Source organism: Apodemus sylvaticus, chromosome 5, assembly GCF_947179515.1.
Source record: "Apodemus sylvaticus chromosome 5, mApoSyl1.1, whole genome shotgun sequence".
In the NCBI taxonomy this organism is placed as follows: domain Eukaryota; kingdom Metazoa; phylum Chordata; class Mammalia; order Rodentia; family Muridae; genus Apodemus; species Apodemus sylvaticus.
The window spans coordinates 23,315,342-23,328,458 of record NC_067476.1 but is presented as its reverse complement, the minus strand read 5'-3'; the positions used below and the strand labels follow the sequence as shown (position 1 = coordinate 23,328,458).

The 13,117-nt window shown below is 37.0% G+C and overlaps 1 protein-coding gene across 2 annotated transcripts in view; it reads right to left on the bottom strand.

Annotated features, from left to right (window-relative positions):
- Kynu (kynureninase) overlaps nucleotides 1–13,117 on the bottom strand; it is a 141,147-nt gene that overhangs the window by 69,539 nt on the left and 58,491 nt on the right. The gene's annotated exons all lie outside the window — the stretch shown is intronic.

Below are 13,117 nucleotides of genomic sequence, written 5' to 3'. Positions count from 1 at the left end.
CGGTAATCATGACTAGTAAGATCAGCTGTGGCTAAAAATGATCATCCACCATGATCAAGTAGGCTTTATCCCAGGGATGCAGGGTTGGTTCAATATACGGAAATCCATCAATGCAATCCACTACATAAACAAACTCAAAGAAAAAAACCACATGGTCATTTCATTGGATGCTGAAAAAGCATTTGACAAAATTCAGCATCCTTTCATGCTTAAAGTCTTGGAAAGAACAGGAATTCAAGGCCCATACCTAAACATAGTAAAAGCAATATACAGCAAACCGGTAGCCAGCATCAAACTAAATGGAGAGAAACTTGAAGCAATCCCACTGAAATCAGGGACTAGACAGGGCTGCCCCCTTTCTTCTTATCTTTTCAGTATTGTACTTGAGGTACTAGCTCGGGCAATTAGACAACATAAGGAGGTCAAAGGGATACAAATTGGAAAGGAAGAAGTCAAACTATAATTATTTGAAGATGACATGATAGTCTACCTAAGTGACCCAAAAACTCCACTAGAGAACTCCTACAGCTGATAAACAACTTCAGCAAAGTGGCAGGTTATAAAATCAACTCAAGCAAATCAGTAGCCTTCCTATACTCAAAGATAAGCAGGCTGAGAAAAAAATTAGGGAAATGACTCCCTTCACAATAGCCACAAACAGTATAAAGTATCTTGGGGTGACTCTTACCAAACATGTGAAAGATCTGAATGACAAGAACTTCAAGACTCTGAAGAAGGAAATAGAGGAAGACCTCAAAAAATGGAAAAACCTCCCATGCTCATGAATCGGCAGGATTAATATAGTTAAAATGGCCATTTTGCCAAAAGCAATATACAGATTCCATGCAATACCCATCAAAATCCCAACTCAATTCTTCACAGAGTTAGAAAGAGCAATTCTCAAATTCATCTGGAATAACAAAAAACCCAGGATAGCTAAAACTATTCTCAACAACAAAAGAAATTCTGGGGGAATCTGTATCCCTGACCTCAAGCAATATTACGGAGTAATAGTGTTAAAAACTGCATGGTATTGGTACAGTGACAGGCAGGAGGATCAATGGAACAGGATTGAAGACCCATAAATGAACCCACACACCTATGGCCACTTGATCCTCGACAAAGGGGCCGAAAACATCCAATGGAAAAAAGATAGCCTTTTCAACAAATGGTGCTGGTTCAACTGGAGGTCAGCATGCAGAAGAATGTGAATTGATCCATCCTTGTCTCTTTGTACTAAGCTCAACTCCAAATGTATCAAGGACCTCCATATAAAGCCAGACACTCTGAAGCTAATAGAAAAGAAACTGGGAAAGACCCTTGAGGACATCGGTACAGGGGGAAAGTTCCTGAACAGAACACCAATAGCTTATGCTCTAAGATCAAGAATTGACAAATGGGACCTCATAAAATTACAAAGTTTCTGTAAAGTAAAGGACACCATCAAAAGGACAAATCGGCAACCAACAAATTGGGAAAAGATCTTCACCAACCCTACATCAGATAGAGGGCTAATTTCCAATATATACAAAGAACTCAAGAAGTTAGACTCCAGAAAATCAAATAACCCTATTAAAAAATGGAGTACAGAGTTAAACAAAGAATTCTCACCTGAAGAGCTTTGGATGGCGGAGAAACATCTTAAAAAATGCTCAACTTCACTAGTCATCAGGGAAATGCAAATCAAAACAACTCTGAGATTTCACCTTACACCAGTCAGAATGGCTAAGATTAAAAACTCAGGAGACAGCAGATGTTGGCGAGGATGTGGAGAAAGAGGAACACTCCTCCACTGCTGGTGGGGTTGCAAATTAGTACAACCACTCTGGAAATCAGTCTGGCAGTCCCTCAGAAAACTGGACATGTCACTTCCAAAAGATCCTGCTATACCACTCCTGGGCATATACCCAGAGGATTCCCCACCATGTAATAAGGATATATGTTCCACTATGTTCATAGCAGCCCTATTTATAATAGCCAGAAGCTGGAAAGAACACAGGCATCCCTCAACAGAAGAATGGATGCAAAAAATGTGGTATATCTACACAACGGAGTACTATTCAGCCATTAGAAACAATGAATTCATGAAATTCTTTGGCAAATGGATGGAGCTGGAGAACACCATACTAAGTGAGGTAACCCAGTCTCAAAAGATCAGTCATGGTATGCACTCACTAATAAGTGGATATTAGCTTGGAAAACTGGAATATGCAAAACATAATCCACATTTCAAATGAGGTACAAGAAGAACAGAGGAGTGGCCCCTAGTTGTGAAAAGACTCAGTGTAGCAGTATAAGACAAAATCAGAACAGGGAAGTGGGAAGGGATGGGTGGGAGAACAGAGGGAGGAAAGGGGGCTTATGTGACTTTCGGGGAGTGGGGAACCAGAAAAGGGGAAATCATTTGAAATGTAAATAAAAAATATATCGAATAAAAATTTTTTTTAAAAAAGATGGGGTTTGCTTTGTAGCCCTGGCTTTTTAAACTCTCTATGTAGACCAGGCTACCCTGGAACTCAAAGAGTTTTGCCTGCTTCTTCCTTCTGAGGCCTGTAATTAAAGGTATGCAATACACACACACACACACATACACACACACACACACACACAAAGATCAGCTGTGGCTGAGTTTCAGCACCAAGGACAGCACAGAGCGTGATGTTGAGGAGTTCTAAGGTTAGAGTTGGTCCAATGCACAAATGATGTTACAAACTTTTAGTTTCTTCCCGAGATATTTGCAAATAGTAGTTTCTATTTAAAATATCATGTCTTGTAATTGTTGATAGGTAATTAAAATTCTAAGACCCACTATGTATACTAATCCAATGAAAAATCAACAAGAAGAATCTCTGGAGCAGGTTATTTACCTGTTGGTCAGGTAGGGGTCAAACCAGGGAATAAAAACAAAGGACATTTAACTGTAAGGATTCTGTCACAGGTGGGGAAAAGACTTATACTTAGTTATAAACATCTCTGTCTGCAGAATCCACACCTTGATGAGAAACCCAGAAACATTCTCCCAGAAGAAAATTTTGGAGTGATTTCTATACCAATCTTAGTAATAAAATCCCCAACCAATTTTTTTCTGTTTTTAATTATACACTAAATATGATGACACTGCATTACAATCTATACAATACTCCTTAAAGAGTCTTCTCCTATGTTTCTTCTATCACAGCCAGGTTTTAAGCTGCCTCTGGTGATGAATGCTTTCATTTCCAAGACTCCTGATGAGGCAGGAAGATAACAAACTTTAGGTCAGATAGCTGCAAGTTAAGATACAATCTTAAAAATACCAGGTTCTGGAGAGATAGTTCAGTGGCTAAGAACACTTCCTTCTCTTGCAGAGGACATGGTTTGGTTCCATCCATCAATATGGGAGCCCTATAAACATCTGAAAGGACAGTTCCAAGAGAACCAAAGTTGGCTTCTGACCTATGTAGAAACTAGACACACATCTGATTTACATGCATATGTGCAGGAAAAATATCTCTCCTCTCTCTCTGTCTTTCTCTTTCTCTCTTTCTCTCTCTCTCTCTCTCTCTCTCTCTCTCTCTCTCACACACACACACACACACACACAAGATACTAAAGGAAACTAAAAGAATGAAAAAAGATTTGTTATCGATAACTTAATGTTCTTTTTTGGTCACCATCTTCCACCTTCCCTTATGTAGACGATTTGTGGGTAAATGAACATTCTTCAACTCAACTAACGTTTAACCTGACAGTTATAAACTTGCCTATTTTAATAACTCATCTGGAAAAAGTAATTGGAGAGAAAAATGACATGCGTGACTTCTGTATTTTATTTTGTATTTTTTGTGCCAGATACTCTTAGATTTACAAAGCTTTTTATCATTATAATAGTAAATAAGTTTAAATGGATATATACATGGGTATGTACATTTTATGTTGGAATTTTTAATTTTTAGTGATAACAAAAACAAATCAGTCTTTCTTGATTAGTAAAGAGGGAAGAAAAATATACTATTAGGGGACCAACTATGAGTTCTAGACAACTAATTATAAAACTTGTATCATCTAAAACAATAAAAGGATAAAAACAAAAACATAAACAAAATCCTCTGACTATAGCGTCTCTTTCAGATGGTCCAGGAATTACCAGGTAAATGAGGTTTGATATCAGAGAAGTACTTCTCCCTCATGCCTGCAATAAAAATAGATCCACTATCACAAATCCTGATTGACAACTAAGAGGCTTGCTTTTCCCTGATCTATAATCCTAAAACAACATCTGGAGTCTAGAATACTCTTCCTCTGGGAATTAATTACTTTTATCTTATATGGTCTACTCAGTCAAGTCTTAAATAAAACAGCTGATGAAGATTTCATAGAAACAGCTCTATAACTTTAGATTCCTAGGTACTGATCTTCACCTATTTATTTTGACTTAGTAATTTCTGGATTTCAAATGGGCAGAATTAGGTGTGTGGATAATTTTCTTTGTGTAGTATTAAAATCTTCTACCATTCAAAAGACCAGAGTTAATGAGATAGTCTGTTTAAATTTTACTTTTATTTTACTGCTCTCCTTACAAAGGAGAAGACTGATGTTCTTCTAGTAATCATTTAGGTGTGGCTGAAACACTTTTATTTATCCTAATCATGCCTATACACACCTACATATATGTGTGTGAATGTGTATATGTATATAAATACACATTTTCGATTTGCTTTTCCTTGAATTCTCTTGATTAATTCAAGTCTAGATCATATGCCAGGAATTCAGTTTAAAAACAATCTTCAGTGATCATTTAAAAAACCATTTTTATTATAACAGGAGGAAAGAAGATAAGAATGATTACTTGATAGATCAAAAAATACTCTGAAGTGCATCACAATGATAGTCTTCAGGTTTTTGTAAAGATAATGATGTACTATTTCATCATGCCCACTTTTATTCCTTTCCAGTATATTTTCACCCTGGCAGGTTGGAAATTTCTTTCAAAAATTAAAATAGATCTGCCTTCTTACATAGCCAAAGCCTTGCAGTGGCTTCTGTGGGTCTCCACAGACTTCGTATAGCTTGTAAGAGGCTACTTCTGACTCTGCCTTCCTCATGCACTGTCTTATTTTTTTCTTTCTGAAGTTCGAAAATTAAATCATACTGAAACATGTCTGCTTTGCAAACCTATTAATACTTTACACTTCTGAGAATAGGCATTACTATATATCCAGCCCTGACAGAAAAGGTCATAGCAAGAAAACATCTGCTCATGTTGTGAGAAATGGCTTTGTCTCAGGTCACCCCAGCACACCATGCTGTGTTAAGTATTCCTTGTTTGAATTTTATTATTATAATACCCCTTTAAAATATTTACTGATGAGTTCAAGATGTAAATATATGCCACTTTAGTACAGAGAATACCATGGAAAAATTCTAAGATCCTCTCAAGTGAACTCTAACTTAAATTTTTCAGTAAAGGTGGGTAATGATAATAAATAATAATAAAATCATAATTTTAAACGCTTGTATACCAGGTTAATTCTTTCCCATAAGCATTCTTTTCATCATCAGTCAGGTGGGCACATACCTGGCCTGAGGCAGAAGGGCCATTAACATCATCAGACTAGGCTACAAAAAACAATTCACACGCACCTTTCCAATTCATTATCTATATGTATATACATGGAAGATAATATAAAAAGTATGTGCATTTGCATATTTAGAAATAACTATCTCATTTAATGAACATCTCAATATTATAAAATGCAATATTATAAAAGTATATCTAATATTATAAGAGATAGAAGTTTCTGTTTTACCTCATGGCCAGAGTTAATAATACACTTTGAGGTCACTTAAGAATTAAGACTGCCATCCTACTATGTATTTACTTTGTTTAACCCATCATTAAGAGGAAATTTAATAATAATCCTCATTTGCCTTGGATTTCCCAAGTAACCAATATTTACATCCTAAAGTAATACATAGGTGTGATTGCAAGTAATGTGCTCTTCGGTGCTCCTTACTCAAGATCAATGCATATATGTTTGTATGTGTGTTATGATAACCATTTTCTGAATGAAAATCAGAAAATGAAGGCTGAAAGCATCCTTATAAAATTAAAATTACACACCATAAATGCTGTAAGATAAGCAGTGTGCAGATATTGCTTTTAAAACAATGATATTTGCAATACCCGTTCATTATCAGGATGGGTTGGGGTGAGCTGGATTCAGTGACTTAATCCTTCGTAAAATTCTGTTAAAGATTTCTTTAAAGTATCTCATTCTTTACCCCATGTGATGCTTTTGGTGCTGTTCAATGAAAGAGAGCAAAGTCCTTTGCTAAGTACAGACACATTCTGATATACAGACAGATACAGGGACACATTCATAAGACAGCGTTTCCAAAGGGCACAGATCTAGAATAGACAGAAGAGAGGGAGAATGAGTAGAGTATTCAAATCTTGGATCTCTCTAGGTTAAATGAGACAAGGGAAAATGATACATTTTTGTCCCTTAATGTGACACCAATGCATTATTGAAGATAGTTTATTATTAATGAATTCAAACAGACTGCAAGTCTTGATGCTCCCATAAGCATCATTGGTATGATACAGTAGCTATTCCTGGGAGTTGACACCAACCAGTGTAGCCGAGGTCTTGGTCAAAAGCTCAGTCAATCATTTATTAGTGAACTCATGGAAGATAAAGCTTTTCAAAGAAAAATTTGGATTTATGCTAAAGAAAAATGAATAGTTCTGGTGACCATTCATTTGTGGATATTGCTTTGGTATCACTGAATTTTTACAAATTTATTTTACCATTTAGTTATTGGGTTTCTATATTTTTCCTTATCATTCAAGTGTTTGTCTATATGTGTGTCTCTGTGTGTATGTCCACGCATATGTGTGTGTGTGTGTGTGTATGTGTGTGTGTGTGTATGTGTGTGTGTGTGTGTGTGTTACATATATGTGCATATACAGTCAGAGGAATATGTCAGGTGTCCTACTAAATTCATCCCCACCTTATTTCTAGGAGACACTGTTCCTCACTACACCTGAGCTTGCCATTGTTTTATGAACGAAGATGACTGGTTCACAAGCCCCAGAAATCCTCCTGTCTCTTTCTCCTTACATTGATTGGGTTACAGAAGCACCTGTAGCTATATCCAGAATTTTAACATTGGTTCTGGGGATTTGAACTTGTATCCTTAGCTTATACAACTAGTGTTATCCAGGATCCATCTCTTCACACTCCCTTTGCTTCTCCTCTCTCCCCATGTCTTTCTATTTGCCCCCCTGAGACTCTGTGTTGGTTTGAAGAAATGGGGTCTTCCTGTATTGCCTAGGATGGCCCTAAGTTGCTGGACTAAAATCATTCTTCTGCTGCAGACTCTCAAATGTAGCTAGAACTAGAGGTATTCATCACCATGCATGGCTGAGAATTAATTCAACTTTATTAAATCTAATTGGGTTATAATTGTTATTAATATTTATTAATAATTGAAAGAGCTTATGGTTGGGCCTGTGACATAATTCACATTCGAAAATAAAAACCATTACATAAAAAGAGATGGTTTGCAGAAGTTTTTTGATCCACCATCTGCATTTACCAATCAAATATGTGAGCATCCACATATGTGTGCTACTGCAAAGTGTAAAAGAGATGAGAGGCTAGAGCAACTTATTTATTCATCTACCCGTTCAATGCATAATGATTTGATACTCGCTATTTGCCAGAAAACATATGTAAGACACTTGTTGAGGACAGAAAGCACAAAAAGTTTGCCCTGAGATTTTTGAGAAATAAATTACTAAATGATACATTAGTCTGTAGTGTAACTCATAAAGCTTCAGCCAGACTCTTCCACTCATTACAAGCTGCATAATATATTCTTCATTCATGTACATGGGAAAGACTTAGCACTTCACCTAGAAGGGACACATGAGACAGATGAACAGGACCATGCTCCATTCTCTCTTCTTGATGCCTTGAATAGCAGTATGCCTTGGGCAACCATGTGATCACTATGATATAGGAAGTGAGAGAACTCCACGTCTGTCACGCACATGTGCTTCTCCCTAGAGCTCAGCAGCCTCGGGTCACTATTGTTCTATGGTTGGCAAAGGAAAGTACTGTGTTTGGGCCTATATTTCACTGGTCTTCTGTTCACTCCACCTGCACACCTTAATATTTGGTTGAGGAATACCTAAGTAAAGGCAGACAGCGAGAGAGGAGAATGTAAAAGTGTTGTTTGATAAGATCATGTGGTGCCATGTGACTGAATATTAGCACTCAGGATGAAGAGGTGTAAATACTTGGCCTTCTTCTCTAGCATTGGGAGGAATAAAAAAAGAAAGGAAGGAAGTAAAAATGAAAGAAAGAAAGAAAAAAGAAAGTTAGAAAGAAAAAAGAAAGAAAGAAACAAACAAAGAGGGTAGATTTCTGAGTTCAAGGCCAACCTGGTCTACAGAGGGAGTTCCAGGACAGCCAGGGCTACAGAGAGAAACCCTGTCTCAATAAAAAAAAAAAAAAAAAACAAGCAAACAAACAAACAAAACAAAACAAAACAAAAAAACCGAGCTGAGCCCTAAGTCTGACAGGATAGTGAAGCACATGTGATACATGCTGGATGTCTAAGTGTTTGGACATATTAGTATTAACTATTGGTTTTTCATAGTGGTGCAAGCCAGGCCTTTCAATGGACTGCAATGGCTGAGTTGAGGGGTGGTGCTTAAATCACTGGAGATGGTGGAGGTTAAGGGTATGCGTTTATATGTTGTGAGCATAGAAAGTACGTGTTTGTAGAAACAGGTCGCAGAATAAGAAAATCAAAGAAACATGGAAATCGGAGTTCTTGAAAGATGGGCTCTTCACTAATCTGACACAATCATGTAGCTTCAAGAATAGATGAAACTATTTGCAAACTCATGTCTTCTGAATTTTCTTATCTTTCTTGTTTTCAAAGCTACTTTATTTTTCTTCATCTTGCCACCCAAGTCTCAGATTTTCCCCTTAGTATGAAAAGCACTTCTGCATCTTACACTCACCATACATATGGAAGTTTTGGTATCGATTGCTTTCATATGAATGTGATTTTTTCTTTGATACCTACTGAAAACTTAATATTCTTCCCTCCTTCAAAATTAATTATATACTACCTACCACCTAATAGAAAGCAGCCAATAGCAATAGAAAATGGGGGGAACCTTAAAAAGAAAAGCATTTCACAAAATAAAATACCCAAGGAATATAACATGTGTTTGGAAGCACGTATTTGGAAGATTCTGACTGATGAGTAATCAGGTCACTGAATAGCTGCTACCAAAATTGGCGACAGCGCTTGTTGTTGGGTGCGTAGGAAAACAGATGCTGTGAGACATGCAGCTTGGAGTGAGTGTGCACCAGATTTACATAAGTCCGTAGGAAAGGGGGTGCTGCTGATTATTCACACACAACTTATGATTCAGGGAGCCTAGGAAACAGATGTACCAGAAATGTGAAGGAGCCTTACCCTAAGTTATTTAATAACAGCCTAAGTAATGTGTATGGTAACAGGCTTTAAATAGAAAAAAGGGGGGCATGTATCTAGTCTTTTGTAAAAATAATATGGACAAGCTTTGCACTGCAATAAAGTGCCAAAATGGTCAAAGTGACTAATACTGGTAAAGTTAGGAGAATTTTAGATCTAAAGTTCTAACTTCTAAATATTGGTTTATTTACCACATTTACAAGTTATTAAATAATAATAATTGTGACTCCCCATTAGAATGGGGGCACCAGGTAGCAATTAAAGCACAAGGGTCCCTCTCCTATGAATGGGATTAGTTTGCATATTTGTGTGCATGTGTATATGTATATATGTGGGTGCACAGGTAGACAAACACCTAAATATACAAACATGGCATGCTCAGTTTGTTTAGTGTTCTTTTTATGTATATGATTGTAGGTTTGGCCACTTGGTAAAATGAACTAGAGAGCTCATCTCCAAAGAAGAATATTTTTCCTGCTCTCAGCAGTTTTTAGTTGACTGTAGTTCTTTGTCTATAGTTAGGTCCTCTGGAGATTCCTTCCCTCCATGGTAGCACATCTATTGAAAAGCAGAGAGGAAAGGAGCACGTGGTGATACAAGACGGCTCTTACACCCAAGGCACAGGGAACACTGTGTATAAAAAGACAAAAGGCTGTAAGAGCCAGATGACCAGGGAATCAGACATAAGAAAGCATCTCCTTGAGATGACCAGGAAGGTACATGCATAACACTTCAGCAATATGGATGTCGAAGAAGACCTGGAGAACTACGCACTTATATTGAAATTAATTACAAAGTGCAGCATAACTCCTTAAGCCGTCGACTTATGAGCTGTGCTTTTGCTGGCACACATGCAGTTTCTAATACTGCGCTTCATACCTGCTTTCCTACCATGTGACTTTGAAATTCTTACTTGAGGGTTTTGCAGTGTGTATTTCATAAACCAGTCACTGAGTCTCATCCCTCCATTCCCTGTCATGCCTATTCAGTTTCTGGAAACTTCCCTCTCTTTTGCCTCACTTATTCAGTCCTAACAGGGATTGTTTTAAGTCCCCCCAACCCTTACAATTGTCAATTTCTTTCTTGATTGGCACCTTTAATTTTCTCCCTGTCTCTTTCTTCAGCTTTATTTTCACTGGCCACCCAGGAGAGTTACGTAAGTCTAATTTTAAATTAGCCTAATTTTTCAACTCCAGTTGAGGAGAGCAATTGTACAGCAAGAGGGTAAACATTTGTTAAAATAAATTTGATAATGGATAAATCTAAGTCAACCATAGCCCAGTTCACTCCCATGATATCCTTCCGTTTAGATTAGAACTGCTCATTTTTCTATTCATTTGTTTGGCGGAGTGTGCCAGGAGAATTTGGCTCCACAGACATGTTAAATGAATGACAGTCTAAGGCACACTTAGAGACTGGTTTCAGCTACTTAATCCCTTATCAAGAATTAAATATAGAGCCTAGTGATCACATTTATTTTCTAAAAATTTTTTGCATTTTATTTATATTTTGAGTGTCTATATATTTTGCCTGTGTGTATTTGTCTTAGGGTTTTACTGCTATGAACAAACATCATGACCAAGGCAGCTCTTACAAGGAAAAGATTTCATTGGGGCTGGCTTACAGGTTCATAGGGTTCAGTCCATTGTCATCAAGGTGGGAACATAGCAGCATCCAGGCAGGCATGGTGCAGGAGGAGCTGAGAGCTCTCCATCTTCATCTGAGGACTGCTAGCAGAATACTGACTTCCAGGCAGCTAGGGTGAGGATCTTTAAGCCCACACGCACAGTGACATACCTACTCCAACAGGGCCACACTTCCTAATAGTGCCACTCCCTGGGCCAAGCATCTAAAACCATCACAGTATATATATATATATATATATATATATATATATATATATATATATATATATATATATATATATATATATATATATATTTCATGAAAGCCTGGTGCCTCAAAGGCTGAAAGAAGCCATTAGATCCCTGGAACTGGAGTTAGATGGTTGTGAGCTCCTGGGTGAGTGTTGGAAACCAAGCATAGGTCCTCTGCAATAGCACCAAGTACTCTTAAACATGGGGCCACCTCTCTATCTCCCTTATTTTAATTTGCAATAGAAAATAAAGCCTGTATCTGAGACATTTCCCATAATTTCATATTCATTGAGAAGAAGTAGGGAGGGACTGCTTCTTCATAGGAGAATAAGTGCAGCCATTACATACTTTAAACACCACATCCTTTATCCTAAGTACATGAGGGAGATGCTCTTTTTTTATTTTTATTTTCTTTTTTTTATTTTCTATATTCTTTGTTTACGATCCATCCGCTTTCCCCTTCCCAGTTCCCCCCTCCTCATATGTCCCATAAACCTTCTTCTCTCTACCCATTCTCCAATCACCTCCCTCCTTTTTCTGTCCTGGTACTCCCCTACAATGCTGCATCAAGCCTTTTCCGGATCAAGGCCCTCTCCTTACTTCTTCATGGGAGTCATTTGTTATGCTAATTGTTTCTTGGGTATTACAAGCTTCTGGGCTAATTAATATGATGAACTAGCATGTTTGAAACAGAAGCTCAGGGAAGTCAAATAACATGCAGGAGACCATATAACACAGCAATGACCCATGCAGTGTGAGAACCCCAGACTGTATTACTGCTAAACTCATGATCCTTCTCTGCTTTTTGTCTCATTTCTAGGAAGGTTAATGAGACATGCTTGCATACTAAAGGAACATGGTTGCTGATTACTTGCAGAACATTTTAAAACACAAGTTTTATTGGCCACCCTTTATTTTGGTGCTTAAGATTTAATATCTAAATTAAGAAGACATTATCTTTATATCTTTTGTAATGCACCACTTTCACAGTTATCCATCAAATCAGCTGGAACTTCTCGTTGGAAATTCCTAGAGACCACTGAAGATGGTGTTAAATTCCTTTTCATTAGTTCCATTCATTAGCTTCCATAACTGCATATATTAGCTAGATCTCACATATATAGTAATCCTATAACTTATTAATGTTCAGAGTAAAATTCAATTGTCACCTTTTTTTTAATACAAGCCTTGATTGCATAATCAAACAGAACTGCTACTTAGGATTTTAAATATAACTTATGGCTATTGAATTCTTCTCCAAGTTGATTTATTTCTCATAGGCCAAAAAATTTTAAAAGATTAAATCAGTTATTTATATACTTATATAAAAAGATATGATATCTTAAATCACTTATGTATATACATAGAGATATGATATACAGGTAACTTAATGTTGAATTAATAATATGCAGGGAGATAAACACTTTTGTTATAGGCTGTTTTATAAAGCTAGAAGGTTGTTAGGCATTAAATGCCATCCTTAAAGTCACTTGGGTAAAAGTCATCCTACTGGTAACTCTACATGAGCTACTAATAGAATCTATATTTCACTATCTAAAAGTACCTAGCCTAAGTAAGAGCCAGTTCACATTTAGAATGAGTTACAATACAAAATGTACTGAGTGGGATTTTTAGAAGTTCTTGCATGTCCTGTAGACCCTTAGTGTTTTAGCCTCTTTCTGCTGTCTGAGAGCCAAGTCATATATACAAATCATATATACTTATACTGGACTCTA